Source organism: Pteropus vampyrus, unplaced genomic scaffold, assembly GCF_000151845.1.
Source record: "Pteropus vampyrus isolate Shadow unplaced genomic scaffold, Pvam_2.0 Scaffold268, whole genome shotgun sequence".
Classification (NCBI taxonomy): domain Eukaryota; kingdom Metazoa; phylum Chordata; class Mammalia; order Chiroptera; family Pteropodidae; genus Pteropus; species Pteropus vampyrus.
Genome location: NW_011889049.1, coordinates 356854 through 375506, shown reverse-complemented (window position 1 = coordinate 375506; position 18653 = coordinate 356854). Strand labels below are relative to the sequence as shown.

Here is an 18653-nt window from a genome sequence, read left to right as displayed (position 1 = left end):
CTGGACTGAAGATAAAAAATTCAAGAGCCATCAGTATATAGATGGTAACTGAATCTATGGCACAGCTGAGCTCACCTAAGGAGAAATTAGACGGTTGGAATGCTCCAGAAGACAGGTCCGGTCATAACAGCCTCCCGCGTGGCAATCTTCAGCGCCTCACTTGCCACTTTGGCCAGGGGGTGCTTCCCATGTCAGCCAGCTCCCAGCTCCTTCACCTGCCGCCATCCCTGGCTCCCCAGTGCGGCAGGGTGTCCCTCCTCAGTGGCCACGTGGTCACTTGGTATACATCTCTGTCATCAAACTACCCCGGAGTCACAGCTTACGTGCGTGTCTCTCCGTCTACCGCAGCCTTACAGACAGCTTCCCATTGATCGTCGTGGTGTGTCTGCACCTCCGCGGTGCCCGGCACGTGAGGGGTTCCCTGGTGACTAGGGGTCGAATGACATCAGGGACGATCTTTTTCTTATAGCGGCTCCTCAGACACACACCCCAGGCAAAATGCCCGACACGCAACAGGCGTACCCTAAGTTGTGGCGAAATGGAGCACACACCGCTCTTCTGTGTGCTTGAAACAGTGTATGCGGATTCACATATCAAAGAGTGCGTATGTGCATGTCCACGCACATATGCCCATGTACACGTGTCACATGCATGTATATACATGTGCACATACATGCGACATTTAACTCTTCCCATCAAAGAACTGGGAGATTTAGGCACTCAGAAGAGAAGACATTCTGGGGTGGGGGGGACATTATGCGTAGGGGACAGTGAGGAGACTCGCCCGAAACCATTACAGAATGCCTCCAGCTGGACACTGGGCCACTTGAACCACGAAGTGGAAACATTTGCAAAAAGCCTTTGGCGGTTTAGCAAGCTCGAAACAAATTATCTGCAGCCAAAGTAGTTGACACAATGAAGTAGTTCTTGGCAAAACCAGCAGTTTCAGCAGTAAAAAAGATTTGACCGTTAAGCCTGTCCCCCCACCCCCCAAAAAAGTTATTTTATGTAACAAGAATTTTACCATTCTTAGAAGAATATGCTCCAGTCATGAGACCGTTGGGTAGAGCTCGGACTCTCTTCCGCTCCAGCCTCGCTGCACATTTCAGCCCCAATTCTAGTGACATAAACAGTTGAAAATCCTTAGGAGTGGCGCCTAGTGGCGCTGCTTTATCGGCTGTCGAGTCACTGGCGATGCTTAGGCACCCCGTGTGTAAACCGTGGAAAGGCTCCTGGGGACCGTCTGGGACATAAAGAGAGTGATCCGTGTGCCTGGCTTCACCAAATTCGCCCCTTAGAAAGTAAGCAGGATGGTGCCCACGTGCTCCCGCTCTCAAAAACGAACTGTCCCGGTGTGTCCTCTCTTCGCCTTCCTTGAAAGTGACCTTTCATTGAGATGATATAATTTAATTATATAAAAATATGTGTTTCGGCCGCCTCTCGTACTTAATCGTAGCTGATGCCACAGGGTTGTGGTTTGCCAGCTGAGCCGGAGCGTTTCCGAGGCGGGGGCCGCGTCTCGCCCATCCTGCCCCCCGGTGCCAGGCGGCACGTGTAGGTGCGTGGACCGGCGGGCAGGGCAGTTCTGGGACCCTCACCGAGCAGCAGCAGGTGACGCGGGCTGAGCACTCACGGGTGTTCCCCTTTTCCGTCCTTGCCCCTTTGAGGTGGCTGCTGTTACCATCTCCATTCTGACGGATGGAATAACTGAGGCCCAGAAGTTTAAGCAGCGCGCCCAGGGCCCCTGCCTGGCACGCTGCAGAGCTGAGATTTGAACCCAGGCATCTGGGTGCACTGGTCCCAGCGAACGAAGCGCCCAGTCACGTTTGAAGAAGAAATGAGGGCTCCAAAGGTGGGAGCAGCCATCGACGCAAGCGGGGCTCCTGAGGTGGTTTCGCCCACCCCGCTTCCAGAGGGGGCCGTGCGCTGGTTGCTGGTTCAGATCCGAGGTCCCTTCGCCAGATCGCTGCCGGGGGCTCTGAACAGGTCCCCCGTCTAAACCACGTTTCCCTTCAAATGACGCCACTTCCACACCTCCTAAAGAGAAACCTCACTTATCTGAACTGCCTGAAGTCCCTCGCCAGTTCCCATATCTCCAAGGACATAGGGCCAAGTCTGGGCACCAGCCTCCCAGACACCTGGGGTCCCGCCACACCGGGCTCCTGGCAGCGTCTGCGCTGGGCAGGCTGGTTACATGCATCCACCAACTGTGCCCGCCTTCCCTGTGGGGACCCTTCCCCAGCCCCTCACCTCGCTGACCCCTCGTCCTTCAGGACCCAGCTCCCGGCCGGGGCAGCCATGGCGGCCCCCCTAGACCAGCCCTCCTGGGGACCGAGGAGCCAGCCGTTTCCGACTGGACATTTAGTGCTCATTCCGGCCTGGTAGTCGCCAACCCGGGCGGCTTCGTGTCCCCTATTGGCAGGCAGGACCGAGCCCCAACGGGCCTGCTCAGGGCCCGGCCTTCGGCTTTTCTCCAGCAGCCTCGTTCCGTGAATTTTTCTCTTGCTTTTCAGAACCCTTTTTAAAATTTTTAATGGTTAGAAAATATCCATAACGTAAAACGTACTGTTTTAAGCATTTTCAAGAGTGCGGTTCAGTGACATTGAGCACATTCACCCCGTTGTGCAGCCACCGCCACCGACCATCCCCAGGGCTCTCTTCATTTTACAAAAGCGAAACTCTGTCCCCATTAAACAGTAAGTCCCGTTCTCCCCTCCCTGGCCCCTGGCCCCCGCCATTCGACTTTCTGTCTCTGCATCCGACGGCTCCGGTCCCTCGTGCAGGTGGAATCATGTGGCACGTGTCCTTCTGTGACTGGCTTATGTCACTTGCAGAACCCTTTTTTCAAACTGTAGTTTCATGAAGTTCTAGAATCTGGAAGCGAACAAACATCTAACTAAGGGTTCCGAGCTGGGTGCACAGACTGTGATGATCACCCCAAAGTTGAAGGCTGTCAGAGCTCCTTCCAGGGTGTCACCAGGTCACACCCTCACACACCGCCAGCAGCTCTGTGCAGCCTGCGCAGAGTCTAAGCATCTTGTCTCTGGAATCTCTGTCGTAGAAAGTGTGTCCTTCCCCCAGCCGGGTCAGTCCACGGCTGGGCGGGATCAGGAAGGGTGGAGGGGCATCCTGGGAGTGGGCCCCAGGCACCTTGCCGCCCCGCACTCCCAGCGAACGGCAGCAAAGGCCGCCCCGATGGGCAGAGAACAGCGACAAGTGTCGCAGCTCTCCAAGGAATGGGGGAGGTGGAAAAAATGTAGAGCAGTTTGCAGACGTGATGAGGGGCACATGTTTGGTAAAGAGATTCCATGACATGCGTGTTCTGACGACCAACAGCGCGCATTCTCTCTCCACGAGCTAAGACTCCAAGAACGGAAGCAGCAGATGTGGGGCCGCGCGCTGAGAAGGGTCTGGGCTGGAGTCTTGGAATATCTCTGACGTTCTGGGTTGTATTTTTTTTTTTTTTTAGGTCACTGTTGCACATTTGGCACAGCCCACTGACATGAGTGTCTGCTGGGAGCATCTCATTCGCAGGGCTGTTTAAAAAGATGAGCAGGCACAGGCTACACAGTTCCTGAATGACTTGTTAACTCTCGAGACCTAGTGGTAGAGATTATGTGCATTTCTGTCAAGACCTGCTGTAATCTGTCACCGACGGACCTTTCCCGAGGTTCAAAGCACGGGCTTCGGAGACAGACGGGTCTGGATTCAAATCTTGATTTTGCCAGTTATGAGGAAGGCGGGGGAATAAATGCTCTGACCCCACCCCCCTCCCTCCCTCCCTCTCATCAGCTGCTGTGTGCCCTGCTAGGCACACCCAAAGGGACACTGAGAGCGGGGGAACATGGGGCAGCCCCCCCATGCAGGCAGCCCCCCAGCGCAGAGGCCAGGAGAGGGGGTCTGGAGCGGGTCTGGGGTCCGGCAGTGTCATCTGTAGTGGAGATGTTACTGTTTAGTAGTCAGCGTCACCTGTATGTTTTGACGGTTGCGACTGCGTTGGTCTGTTCTAGTTCCTGATGCCAAGGAGGAAGCTTCCGTTCTCGGAGTCCCAGCTCGCGGAGAGAGAATGTCAGATCTGGGGTCTTAGCACATCCTCCCATCTACTGCGTGCTTGTTCCTCCAGTATGTCGAGAATTTCTGTGGCTCTGTAGCGATGTTTAATTGATCCCTATCTCCTCCTGTCCCCGTATGGAACACAGTTCATCCTGGGGACGCGGCATCCAGAAGTCTTCCCCCGTATCGGGGTTACAGTCTTTCCTCCGCATTTCCAAATTACGATGCACACACCTCTGTGAGTGCTGGGTTCATTCCGCCTTGCATTCTGTTAGCTGCTCAGCCTTCGTGTCCACTGCCAGCTAGTAAGTCCCTTGAGGGTAGGGCCCCTGCTCTGTCACCGTGCGTCGCGTTCCTCCATCGCTCTGCACGGTGCCTGGCATACAGCGCGTTCCACAGATGCTCGTCGAATGAAAAATCAAACACCAAAATTGTCCAAAGGGCCCTGCTATTCTTTAAATCATCATGGAAGGCCACGGAAGAACTTCCTGACACAGACAAGCTTTTCAGTGTTACCCAGACACTTACTGATTGTTTGCTGCCGTGAAATAACTCACTGTCACGTGTAGCAAAGCCCCTTCACTATTGTGGAATGGATTATGCATACATACTTTGCAGAAAACAATATATATTAATACAATTTTATTTTGTTCATTCACCCACATATATTTTTTGTTCGACATGCCTCTAAACGCAGGCCAGTGCCATAATCTGTTCCGACACTGGAGGGATTTATTGAGAGAAGGTTCAGCTTACAAAAGCCACGTGCGCTGTGGACAAAGATATTTGTCATGAGTAATTTAGGGGCAATATTTTCATTTCATTTACTGACCTTAATACATAACCCCAATGTAAACCAATCTCCGCTCTCGTGTTTTATAGTTTTAAAAGCACCTTCAGATCTGTTTCTGACTTCTCACAACCACACTCTAAGGTAAGTAAAGTGCTATTTCATCACGTTCAATTTACAGATGATCATGTAGACTGTGTGGCATTTATAAACTGTGTGGCATTTTCACCAAGGGCGCACAGTTTAGTAAGTGACAGGTCTCAAACCCAGGTCTCCTGCTTTGAACTCTGCCATGTTACCTTTTTTTTTTTTTAGGCGAGGCAACCCTTGGTTGACCTCACAGATTACAAGGATCTTGTCAGCTTACAACCTCTTAATTTTTTATTTTTTATTTTTTACACCTACAGCACCTGGTCTTCCTAGGTGGTCTCCCATCCAAGAACTAACCAGGCCCGACCCTGCTTAGCTTCCGAGGTCAGACGGGACCGGGCTCGTTCAGGGTGGCGTGGCCGTAGACTGCCACACTGCCTTCTGTTTGTCGTCTTCACGTTAGTATCCACACCGATCTGGCAATCTACCTTTATAAGAGCACTTTATTTAAAAAGAAAATATGGTATAGATAATCGCGTCTTTTGTTCTGCAAATTTTGTTGTTTTTACCTGGACTTTGAAAAGTGTTTATAGATCCACCCTGCTTTTAAAAAAACCTGACATTCAAAAATACGGACATATAAAACGCAAGTCACGACAAGATTATTTACAGGATTCCATAGCATTTTCTTAACACTGTTAAGTTTCCATGTCTGTTCAATTGTCACGTTCGCCAGTCACGTGCCTTCTTCAGGGCCGTGTCCTGGGTAAAGTGCCTTTCTGTTTTCTGTTTCTTTAATTCTTGTTCTCGGATCATGACATGCCGCGTCCTAGAGAAACTGCTGACTGTGCAGTCACACACCCTTCCTCGTGAGGTTCCATTCCCTCCGAAGTAGGGGCTGAAACACAACGTGTCCATCCCTCGCGTGGGGCTTATCTCAGATGCCCTGGGACCCAACAGCCCTGCGGGAGGCCTGGGGGAGACAGACCCACAATCCCTTATCCGGGATTCAAAATCCAGAAGGCTCCGAACACCAAATGTTTCTTGGTAACTCGTTTGTTAGACTCGGCCTGACCTGCAGCATTTGGTGGTGGTGGTGGCGGGGGCGGGGGCGGGGGAGGGGGCCTCATCGGAATTGAAACACGTGGCTTTTAACGGTTTACATTTATTTCTTTTCGTATGAAAGTTATTCTGCTTTTCTGTAGAGGTATTTTCAAGTGTGACTACGGGTGCTGCCCAGACCCTCGGGGGTTTGGGTAATATTTGGAATATGCTCCAGGCTTCTGTTCTGAGGTCAGGACCTGAATTCAGAAGACTATCAGGCTCCAGAGGGTTTAGGGAAGGGTTAGTGGACCTGTGGTGGCTTCTGGTGACTGCACAGCGGGTCTTCTCTATGGTCCAGTGCTTATGGACACTGGCCCCACATTTGAATGACAGTCAGTGGGAAGCCTGGCATATAGCTGAATGGTGCCCTGGGGAATCTGTGACATCGTTGTGCAACAGTCACCTGTCACAGCGCCTTCAAGGGCAGCCGTCCTCAACCTTTTGGGCAGCTGGACCCAGTGCTTCTATGAGAATCTACTGCCTGATGATCTGAGGTGGAGCTGAGGCGGTGATGCCAGCGCTGGGGAGCGGCTGCAGACACAGATGAAGCTTCGCTCGCTCGCCCACTGCTCCTGTTGTGAGGCCCAGTTCCTAACAGGACACAGACCAGGACCAGTTCATGGCCCAGGGGTTGGGACCCGTACTGTAGAGCCAGGCAGTTGCCTACAGGATGAGGCAGCCAGATGTGCCAAGTTTTGTCTCAAGAAAGCAAAGTTCAAGAAGATAAATTCCCTAAATTCCTTCTTTCCGTTCCCTTCCTTCCTTCCTCCGTTCCTTCCTCCGTTCCTTCCTCCCTCCCTCCCTCCCTCCCTTCCACAGGAATTTGAGTGTCCACTATTTACACGGCCTGGCACGTGGCCTGTGCAGAGGAACGGCGGCCCTCCACATCTGCTTACTGGCTCCAGCTTGTTTCCCAGCGCGCCCTCACGACAGCTCCGAGCCGTGAGGGGGTCGCGTGGGTCTCCAGGGGCACACAGCTCTCCATCTGCAGATCTCAGGCCTCGTGCCTTTTCTTTTCTGCTGCTTTCAGAGGCCCTCAAAATTATCTGTTAACTTTGGGCCAAGTTTCTACCTTCTAGGACTCAGCTCTTCAAAACCCAATCGAAATTAAAAAAAAAAAACAAAACACCTCGCCAATCCAGATGAAGTGGCGGCTCTTCGCAGATTCCCGGGACGAAACGTCTGGCCTCGCGGGCCTCAGTCTTCTCTTCCATGTTGTGGGCTTCCTGATCCTCGCAAGCGAAACCATCTGCCACTGTGCTTTGTGACCTGCAAGGTGCTACCTGATCTCCTGGTCCCATTTCTTCTTCTCCTTCCCCTCCCCTCACATCTGATATGTCTGGGGTCTCCCTGTGGTATGCTCCCATGTCTTCTTGGGGTTCACCTCATGTGCTGTGCTGCTCTCCACACTCTCCGTTCTGGCAACACCCTCAAGAGCAAAAAAAGCCCGTGATCTTCACTCACCTGTGAGAGCCGCACGTAGCTGAGCTTACTGAGTGACCGGTGAATGCGTTAGAATTTATACTCTAGAGAGTTGTGGCACTTGTAACGTTGGTGGTTTGGGCTTGCTGACAGCGTCAGTGGTGTCTTGGCGGGCATGACGTCCTGGCCCCCTCAGTCGCCTGTGCCCAAGGACACTTATTTACAAGGCTGTGTCTTTATGACTCTGAAACAGCTGGGTATATAAGACTGAAAGTCAATGAAATGAACGTTGTCGAACCTAAGTCTAAAGATGTGGATTTTAGGCGATATCCAGATGGCGATTCCTTTTTGGTGTCCTGGGGACAGTAACTGTGACACGGGTGGACTGCTTTCTGAACCTCGCGGCCTTTTGGAGGAACCAGATAGCATTCAGATTTGTCCCCTGCCTGCACCCTCTCGGTGACCTCTTCTCACGGCATGATGCCCTCCCAGCCTTCGTTCCCCTGCTCGCCTTATACCATGGGCTCTGCGCTTCGTCTGGCCCAAAGGGGCTCAGGGCGTCAAGATTGAGGGTGGGAGCAGGAGGGTACCCAGGCTTGTCCTGCAGGGTGGCTGAAAGTTTCAGGGGTCAAAGAAATGATGTAACCTTTGTGTAGAGGCTCCTGGAGGGCTGGTTTGGAGTTCCCAGGGAATATAGCATCTTTCTGCGTCCAGAGTGCTTCGTTACAATTTGCTTTTCTCTGGCTTAGCATTCTTACATGGTTTTAAAAGCAAGCGAACAGATAAAGTGTTTCTAAATGTAATACTCTTTTCTGATCCACTGGGAGAGTGGGCATAAACCAGAGAAAGGATCTCTAATTTACTCTGCCAGAAAATCCGTTCCCCACGCTGTCAGCCCCACGTCTTCCTCCTAAAGGCGGAATAAATTAAGTACCACCCTTGGAAGTGAAGTAGCCCGTTTGGCCCAGGAATCTTCGTTAGCTACGTTTCTTGAGGAAAGATGATTAAGCTTGTTATGCTGAGCAAAAGGATTACGGCTGAACCAGTTTTGTGAGCTTTGAAATACCAGCCTGTCCATTTCATGTTTCTCAATGACAATCTTGTGCAAGAGAAATAGTTTTTGCTTCGAGGGGAAAAAAACGGAACAGTTGCTTGGCTTTCTTTTTTTTCTTTTTAATAGTTAAGGCAAGAATTCAAATGCCCTAGCATTGACATTTATATGGTTTTTGGTTGCAGAACAGATAATTTGGTAGATTCTCAGAGCTGACAGAAATAATTATCTTTACTTATTGAATAATACAAATATAAGAAGACTGTAAACTTTGAATATTCAGTCGTGAGCCACATAATGACTTTCGGTCAGTGACAAAGACAGTTAACGGGGCTGAAAAGCTCCTCCGGCCCCGCAGTGATGCTGGCGTAAGCACACCACCTGCTCGCCAGTGGTGTCAAAGTGCAGCATGTATAATTACGTACAGGACGTAATCCTCGATAATGACACTAAACAACCCTGTTATTGGTTTATGTATTTGCCGTGATGTAGCTTTAATCATCATTTCAGAGTGTGCTCTTTCTACTGATAAGAAAAAGTTTGCCGTAAAACCGCGTGAAGCCGGCGGCAGCCTCATGCGTCTTGTACTTACCGCATCTCTCGCTGGCATCATTTTCCCAGTTGCATCTGTCTCCTGACGACATCTCTTCGCTTGTGCTTGATTTAATCTCGTGTTCTGTAGTCATATGCTGTCCAGGCTTGTAGCCCAGGAGCTGTCGGCCGTACCATGCAGCCTGGGGGTGCAGGGGGCCGGAGCACCTAGGTTTGTGCGCGCGCGCTCCGTGATGTCCGCACAAGGACGGAGTTGCTTAATGACAACTTTCTCAGAACCTGTCCTCATCATCAAGCCGTGCGGGCTGTAATTATACCAATCCAAATCAGTAACTGATTATCAACTCCGGTAAATTAAAATTTAGAGAAATGGAATACTTTTTATGCTCTGTTAAATTATTTCTGACCCCAGAACCCCTCTCACGCCCACCATGAGGTTGCCGATGCCTGAGTTGGCTGCCCAGGGCACAGCGTGCCTGCCACAGGGACCTTCCTCAGCTTCGAGGCCATTGGCTTCAGGGCGCTGCAAACCGCAACCCCGGCATCTACAGCGACGTGAAGGTGCATGTATTTGACACACCTGTAGCCTTCGATGGTTTTTTTGTGTGATCGTAATTTCTGAGATGACCCTGTTCTTTCCCCAGACACTAAAAAAAAAGGGGGGGGAGGTGGAGCTGTCGTCATCTCCGTGGAAACTTAGAGATGTAAAGGATCTAAAAGGACTCAGGATTAAAATTCATCTTTAAAAAAAATTACAAAAAGAAGGTCAAAGGAACCAATTTTATTATAAAGCATTGTTTAAATTAATAGATCATAAAGCTATAAAACAAAGAATGGATTACATAATGGAACATGTTATAATACCAGTTAGAGCTGTCGTAGGGGATGCAGAGGCTTGCATGCCGCTCAGCCGAGCTCTCAGTCCCCCTTCCTCCTTTGCCATCCCCACCCCGCCCCATGGATCCCACCCCAAATGGGCCGGGCAGCTCAAAGCCAAGAAGACACCCGGCCCCCCACTTCCCAGGCTGTCATGCAGGTGTGTCTGAGCAGTCATTCCAGCTTGACAGACTCCGAGTGAGCGACTTCGTGCCAGACACTGTGCCACGTCTATGTGTTCTTCACTCTTCACAGCGGTTCTGTGGCAGGCAGGTCAGGTGACCCAGAGCTTACACATGGGATAACTGAGGCTCAGAAAGGCAGAGTAACCTGCTCATGGTCACACAGCCAGCGAGTGGCAGAACCATTATTCAGACCCTGGTTTGTTTGATTCCAGAGCCGTCCTGTACAGCCCCACAGCTCATAGTCCTACCATCGTCATTTTGGTATCTATGAGCCTGACTTTTTTTTTCTGGTGCTTAAACTGAGACCTGTGAGGCTTTGTTTTTTTAAAAAAAAAGTGTAGACCTTCTAATATGGTCATGGCTGTGTCACGATCAGCACTGATTTATTTTAGAGACTATTATAGTGATCCGTTTTTCTTTTATGAACAGCGGTTTCTTTTTGTTTGTCTTTGTGATAATGAGGATGGATATTTAGTTGTGATGCCAAGTTGCAGCCACTCTCTGATGCTTCCTGCATCCCATGAGAATGATTTTGATTGAATCGCTCCTAAGTGATCAGTGGCAGAACATTCTGAGTGGGTTTTTAGGGCCTTGCGATATTTCTTCATCTTCTTTCTGATATGAAAGATACACCACGTAGGTGAGACTGTCATTTCTGTTGTGGAGACGCTTATAAGATAAGCATTGTGTCTGCTTCAGGGTAAAGGTGGCTTCTACAGGGTAAAGGTCTGCCAGGACTAAGAATGTAGGGATTCCTGTGAAGCAGGCTGGTGACTGTTGACACTTCAGAACACAGCCGGTCAACATCGTCTCACTTTTCCTCATTCTAGTCTTTTCCACTTTGTTCCTCAAGCCCACATTTGTTCCGCTGACTTTCATCACCCTTTCCTTGCAGAGGGCTATCCCTGATACCAGGTGCTGTCAGGTGAAACCGGAGTGTGGTCTGGGGAATACCTGTGGTCCAAGAGCCCTGCCTGGAGGGACCTGACCTCACATTTTATTCCATTCCCACGCTACTGCCTGTAGGCAGACGCTCCGGGCTGCCGATGATAAAGACACTGACCTCCGAGAGGCTGGATGCTTCGCTCAGCTCTCCTGATGGCACCTGGTGCCCCCGGTGACAACTGGAGTGCGGTTCTTACGATGCCTGGTCCCCAGGTTTTCTCCACATGGCCCCTCGGTCTCGTCCAACATTGAAAGTTGTGTGTTTCGTTTGAAACGAGGAAAGCTTACGTCGAGATGGTATATTGTCAGATGCAAGTGCCAAACGTATTTCTAATTTAGGGCACACGGCCGAGTCCAAAGAGGAGATTTGTGAGCCTGTCCTTAGGTTTGACAAGGGAGGTTCTCAAACTTTTTTGATCTGTCTTGCACCTGAATGGCTCTTTGAGCCATGCCATATTTTGACCCAAGGTCATGCATGCTTTGGGCACTTCAAAAATATTGATTCACTGGGCTACGCAGATCTTTCCAGTGTGGACACATTTCATTATACAATGTCAAAAAAATCAGAAGGGATGATTAACAGCCTTTTAAGTGTCGCACAGCAGTCTAGCTCCCGGAGGCCGGTACCAGTTTTCCAGAGTTCTGGTTTTACTCAGAAGCTCAGATTTTCACAGGGGCAGCAAATCCTGTCAACTGTTTTTCTTCAAGTGACGGGCCCATGTCATTCATTTCTGGGGAAACGAGTCGAGAACCTCATGCTCGAATAACCATAGTTTGTGCCTCACTTGTCCTTTACAGTGAACATGGTGTTCCCTGGGGGAAAGCTCACGACTCGGCCGCACTTGCTCGGCTCGGCCGCACTTGCTCGGCCTGGAGACAGCCCTGTGCACCGGTCCGCAGCACAGGTGCTTCATGTGCTCTTCCTGCTTGTCACGTAGAGTAGGAAAGGGACATGTTCGTCAGGGATGAGTTCTAGTAAAATTAATATTTTGGGAGCTTCATCCAAGACATTCATACACGAACTTAGCATTTTTTACTGTAAGTGGCAGTGAGGAGCCCAGTGACTCGGTGCCGCCACCTGGGCTGGGCTAAGGCACCATTGCTTTTGCCCTGACAGTGCACATGTCAACACAGTGACATGGGCAAACTGTGTCTCGGTATCTCTATGAAAATAGTTTTGGCCTCATGGACTTCCTGAAGGGGACTCAGGGACCCTCAGGGCTCTTGGGGACCGTACCTTTAGAACTGCTGCTGGGCGCATGAGAAGCCACGCATTCACGGGAGGCCAGCTTCGTGCCCGGCAATGCACTAGGCACCGAGGCTTCTAGACGTGAACGGCACAGCCCCTGTTAGGAGCTCACAGTCTGATGGAGGAGGCTCAAGTAAACGGATGCGTGCAGAAGAGTCTAGAAAGTGCGATGGTGATGGGCGGCCATGGGGACGCTCTGGAAGTGTGTGGGAGGGTCACCTGACCCAGCCTGCTGTCCCAGCGCTGGCGACGAGGGGCATTTCTCAGAGGAGATAGGACCGAGCTGATGAGCTTCCGGATAGAAGTAGAAGTGAGCCAGGTGAAGAAGAGGGTGCACGTCAAGCAGCTTGGGGGGCAAGGTCAGAAGCAGGGGAAACTGCACGTCGTCCAGCTAGGGCTGTAGTCCAAGAGGTCGGGGAGGTGTCAGATGGGGCCGAAGAAGCACGCAAAGGGCAGGACCCAAGCACTGAGTACTTTGTCTCAAAGACGGTGGCGATGTGCTGCCAGGTGTAAGCAGGGGTGTGACCGAGTCTGCATTTGAGAGACATCGTGCTGCCACGATGAGGAAGGACGGGAAGAGGCCGCCAAGACCATTGTCAAGACTGTCGCGGGAGCCCAGACAGCAAGCGATTAGGGCCAAACCAGGGCGGGCAGCGGAGGGGGCGCAACAGCTGCCGGGAAGGTGCTCGACGCTCTGAACATTTAGATATTTAGAGTCGACAGGATTCGATGGCGGACCCGATGCTGACCGTAAGGTATATGGAAGCGGTTGAGGGTGCCGTGCCCTTTGCAGATTGGTGACCGGCTGTGCGGTGGCGCGTTCGCGGCGGTGAGGGAGCATGCGAGGGGGTTCCAGGCGGGATGAGGGATGTGGCTTCACGCCTCAGGGTCACGTGCACACACGCGCGTAGACACGTATGTGCAGACCCAGGTCTGCAGGTGAAGATGTCGGGTCTGGCAGAGTCAGGGCTGGAGCTCGAGATGGTTCTGGGCCAGAGATCTCAGCTGCAGGGTCGTCGGCGGGGTCGTGGCAGCAGCCGCCAGTCGACGGTCCCCCGGGAGAAGGGCTCCAGTCCAGGAGGAGCCGCGGCAGGTCCGTGGGTTCGGAGGGAGGAAACCCGTCCCGGTCCTCGCCGTGTGCGGAAGGGAGCAGAGGAAGATGTAAAATCACGGCTCTTCGAGTAAACGTCGAGTTAGGTCCGAACGTGCTTTTAAATGGAACGTAGTCAGCGTGACACTTCGTGAGCCACACGGCTGTTTAAGACGTCGTCTCTTCCCAAACTACATGTCTGCAAAGGATGCTAAAAGCGTCAGCTGCGGTGTCTCCTCTCCACGCCCTCAAGTCTTTTTCTTTTAAAGATAGAGCGGCTTGTTTTCCCCACCTCTGGTTTCATAGTTCTCAGGATTTGGCGCTGCTTTCTTTACACGATGAGACGTACTGCCGATTCTGGAAGTTACTCTCATCGTCTGATGGCCGAAGCCGGGAGCGATGACGTTGGAAGTGCCGCCTCTCATGTGAGGTCTGGGCGAGGACCAGGCTCAGCTTCGCAGGGCGAGAGAATGAGGTTAGAGGGATCCGTTCTCATCTGAGAAGTGAGGCGGCCCGCGGTGTCGGGGTGTTTTCTGCGGTTCCCCTCCATGGCGGTCGGCGTGAAGCCGGCAGGGGTGGGGAGAAGGGAGTCTGGAACGGGATCCCCCAGCCTTTTCCCCAGGCGCCCCTCGTCGCGCCGGGCCCATGCTGAGCCAGCGCTGGGCCGCAGGCTGCCAGCCTCACCTGGGGTGGGAGGAGCCGATGATTGCTCTGTATTTCTCTTTACATTTTAAGATCTTTTCGGATGTGTTTCCGTGCTTTTAAAATCAAGACAAATAAAAGAATAACCAGTTAAAATGTTTCCTAACTGTAAACTTGTGACACACAGACAATTCCCTCGTAACCCAGGCTGGCTATTACAGGTCTCCCCCATAACTCAGGATCCAGGGGGGGTCACGACGAAGAACTGGGCGTAAGTACAGAGGATGTTACTGTCTGATGTGCAGGCAGCTTGGCAGTGAGGGATTTAGGGGTGTCAACCTGTTAGGCGGTTGCGAACATTCATCTATCTTAAAATATTTTTATTTACGCTTTTTAGCTCTACTTACACCCTGTGTCCTCTTCTGAGGAGGAAAGAGGGTGAACATCATATTTTATTTTATCGATATATTCTTAGTTCTGTGTTTGCTGAAAAGGAATCGTACGCTGTGTCGCTCTTGCTTGTAATGGACGTTGGTGAGTCCTAGAACCCGACACCCAGCCGTGGTGTGGGGCAGGGCAGAGATGCCGGGGTGTGCGGGAGGGGTGGGGGAGACGCCGTGGGGGCGGGGGGCCCCGCGGTGCGGTGCGGAGCAGAGACCTGCCGCGGGAAACATCCGCCCTTCTTTATTCTTGCCGTTGCCGTCAGAGCTCACTCAGCACGTGGCCGCTTGCGGGGAGAGGGTTATCGGGGACGAAGAGGAAGAATCTTGATGTCTCACGACCTTCCCGGTCTGGTTTCGGCATCGTAGTTTTGCTGTATGGTTTGAAACAAAGTCTTAGAAAGCTGAGCCTGTGCATACTCAGGTAGCCCGGCACCGCTCAGGCCAGAGACACAGTCATGGCTTTTCCATTAACCTAAGGCACTGTCTGTGAGCAAACTAATCCCTACCCCCAACGCATGGGAGCGTCCTGACACCCAGTGAGGGTCCGGGATGGGTGAGCAGCGAAGCTGGAAGCTCCATTTCACGTTAGTTCAGCCCCGTTCACAGCTGCGTTGGTGCAGTGTCTAAGCCGTCCCGTCAAGTGACCTGAAGGACACCGATGACAAGGAGACAGGGAAGCGTGTGGGGAGGCAGCCCCGTGGTGGGAAGGCGCCCCGAGGCCCAGTGGCAGACTTCAGCCGAGACATTTCACACAGCATCACCTGCTGTAGTAAGCCCCCGGCCCCGATATCGCTTGCAAGTTGGAGCAGAGGCTGGGTGAAAACGAGCATGGTTATTACAGAAAGAGTTTTGCACTAACTTTAAATTTCCCAGCTGTCATGTAGAGCTCTTTAGATTTGAGCGTCTCTGCCATGTGCCCCTGTGCAGTCAGGTCATCGTCCCTGTTGTACAGCTGGGGAAACTGAGTCTGGGGTCAAAGGACTTGCTCAGAGTAACAGGACCCTAGTCTGGGTCCTTTGACCATGACGCTTCTCTCCGGCTGCCTTCCGCGCCAGGAGGAAGGGGACACTCATCTCTGCCAGCTCAAAAGTCTGTACCACGTGACAGCACATGAAAAGATGGACGAGGAGCCGATCTAAACACCCTTTAGATTAGGCTGTGCCACAGGACTTCTGCTCGCTAACATGTCAGTTCCGAAACGCACTTCTGTGGCTAACCACAGCCCACGGAACCGTGCGTGCCTCTGAGCTTAGACAACCGGCTCATTCACCGCATGGCAGGAGGGCCGCACTTCAGAGGCGCAGCTTCAGGCGATGCAGGTGGCGGTGGACGCGGAGCACCCCATGCAGGCAGACAGCCGGGCGTGCGGAAATCGGAGGTCGGTTGCTCTTCCGTGAACTGAACAAAGGAGTTTTGCAGCCCGTGGGTGGTTCGGTGCAGAGGTTGACACACAGACGCCCCGGCCTCTACGCAGGGGCCGGACTGCGTGTATCTTCAGTACAGTCCTGACTGCTTTGCATTCTACGGGCTTTTAATGGCGTTTTGAATATCAAATGCAGGAGCTATGTATGAGAACACATGTGTGCACACGCGGGGGGCCCGGGAGACGATGAATAATCACGTAACAGTGTTCAGGTGTTAGAGAAACAGTGCCTTGTGTTTGTAAGGTGCTTTACATTTCCAAAGCGCTTGCACAGACGTCGTGTGACTGACTTAGTTAGGGCCACACGTCATTATCATTCCCATCAGGACTCAGGAAGCTGAGCCCCCAGCTGTGGGGTGCAGTGGGGAGGAAGGGTCTGTCCTCCCGTCACCCCTTCTCTCCCTCTCGGCTTTGGCTTCTTGGAGTCATACTCCTTCATAGCGCCCCCCACGCCCCCCTCTGCCCCTTCTCCCCCATTTCCTCTCAGCCTCTCGTGGAGCTGGGCCTTCCAGAACCAGTGATTGTGGCAGGCACGTTTGCTTCATCTTAAAAAGCCGTTCATTTTCCTTTCATGATCTGTCATGCGTGGCCCACGTGAAGGCCGTCGAACTTGGATTTGCTCGCACGGGTCAGTGGTGGAGGAAGCTCACTTAGCGTGGATTTGCTGGCCAGCCCCGCACCCTGCCTCCTTCCATCCTGCTCCTAATTTGCACCCTTTCGGTCCCGAATCGGGAGGCTGAAGCCTCTCTGCGGCCGGCTCCATTTCACTGCTCTCTCTTTTTTGGCCTGCTCTGCCCCACCAGACACGTTGCTTGTCACCGGTCCAATCCATCTGTGTTTTCTGGATTCACACTGGAGTGTCAAAGCCTTGACAAGCTGGGTTCCCGCGTGCCTGAGTGCCAGGCCTCCAGAAACCATCTCCCCGGGAAGGAGACCAAGCCCGCCACCCCCCGCCTCTCTGGTTTGAGACCCGCCATCTTGCCATGCCCATCAGTTCCAAGGGATGGGGCGGGGGGCGGCTGGCTTAGATGCGTAGCTGGCGTCTTTATACCGACTCAATTTCTTTTCATAGAATTGCCACTTAAGAGACTCTGCTGCCAGCAGAATCGCATCCTTTCTGGTGGTCGTGTGAGCGCCTGGCTCCCAGCAGTACCTGCCCCTCGGTGGGCCGTGACCCAGCTCAGGCGTCAGCAGAGCCCTTTCTGGTAGTGTCCTGTGGCAGAGGGTCACGGGCTTGGCAGCATGAGACCTTGGATCTGGACCTTGTCTGAGCTTAGACTTCTGTCATCTATAAAATCGGACTAAATGATAGAGTGACACCTGTCCCCATGCCTTGTCGTTGTAGAAACGAATGAAGCCACGGATGCGGACAGACTGTAGACTGGACACGCACTGGGACAGCGTTAGTTTGCTGACTCTCCAGCACGTATTTATCGGGCGCCTCCAGCAGGCTAGGGCCACCTCTAGGCTCTGGGGATAGAAAACATCATCAAACAAGGTCCTTACATGCTCGTGGGAGAGAGACAGTGACCAAGGGAGCAAACAAATGAACAAGGCACTTCCTAGAGTGATGAGCACTCCAAAGAAAGTGAACCGAAGTGCCTTAGGTTGGGGGGTCCAGGGTGTCACTCGAGTTAGGCACCATTTCCTCCAGGAAGCTCTCCCTGATTGTCTCAGGCTAAAACAGAAGTAGCTCTGGTTTACCGAGTGACCGTAGGGGCGAAGGGCTTTACGCTTTACTCTCTCGAAGCTTCACTTTCCTCTGTGTGCTAAATGTTATCCTCCCACTTTATAACGAGGGCACTCGGGCCCCGAGAGACCCAGCAATCACCCAGGACCTCACAGCCAGGAAGCGGCAGAACCGAGTGTCCGGGCTGCAGAGCCTCTGCCCTGTCCACGTCTCCCGTCTCCCTGTGCCCGCAGGACTCACGTTCACCTCTGTTCCAGCGCTCACCGAGCCGCGCACGTGTCTGTTCTCCCCACCAGCCTCCGAGCTCCTGAAGAATGGGAACTGAGCACCCTCTGGCTGGAGCAGCCCCTGCGCTTTCCGGGCGCTTATCCCAGGTTCACTGAGTCATAACCAGCTCCAGCCAGCCCCTTGCCGTGCGTTCACTCTTACCGGTTCCCAGAACTCTGCTCTGTGGACTGCAGCGGCGAAGTCGGGCCGGAAACGCCGGGAGAGAAAGTAAGGACAAAGTGGCTTTCGACGTCAAAGAGATTGTTTTAGACGTCTTGGTCCACAGGAGTTAGGACCTGCTTGAAAGTCTTGCTTTTCATCCTGATGTGAGCAAGCAGGTCTGGACCCACAACTGCGGAATAACCCTGGTGTGCGGCCGCGCCGTGCTGGGTGGCCGCGCCGGTTTGCTGTGAAGGGTCGTTCCTGTGAGGACTGATCATCATTGTGCTTCTGGAAAATCTGTAGCGTTTCAAGTACGCGTCCATTCCACGGTTTTAAGCAGAGAAGGGGTGCAGTTACGTTGTGTGGCTGCACCAAGCAGCTGTCAAGGAGGGTCCCCCCCACCCCGCACCAGAGGACCGAATGCAGTCACCCCAGCGTCTCTGCCTTACGCAGTGCGACAGCCCCCCGGAGGTCCCCTCAGCCTTGTGAAAGTGAGCGCTGCTGTTCGTGTCCCATGACGGGGGGACGCTTTCGTTCGTTGACTCCGGTGTCACCACCACCATTTAACACGATGGCAGTGTCCGATTTCAGTCCCATCCTGCTGCTTAGGAAAAAAAAA

The 18653-nt window shown here is 52.6% G+C and overlaps 1 protein-coding gene and 1 pseudogene across 1 annotated transcript in view; one reads left to right on the top strand and one right to left on the bottom strand.

Annotated features, from left to right (window-relative positions):
* Positions 1-18653, top strand: part of EML1 (echinoderm microtubule associated protein like 1) — a 154197-nt gene that overhangs the window by 61275 nt on the left and 74269 nt on the right. The gene's annotated exons all lie outside the window — the stretch shown is intronic.
* Positions 5242-5360, bottom strand: LOC111729548 (annotated as a pseudogene).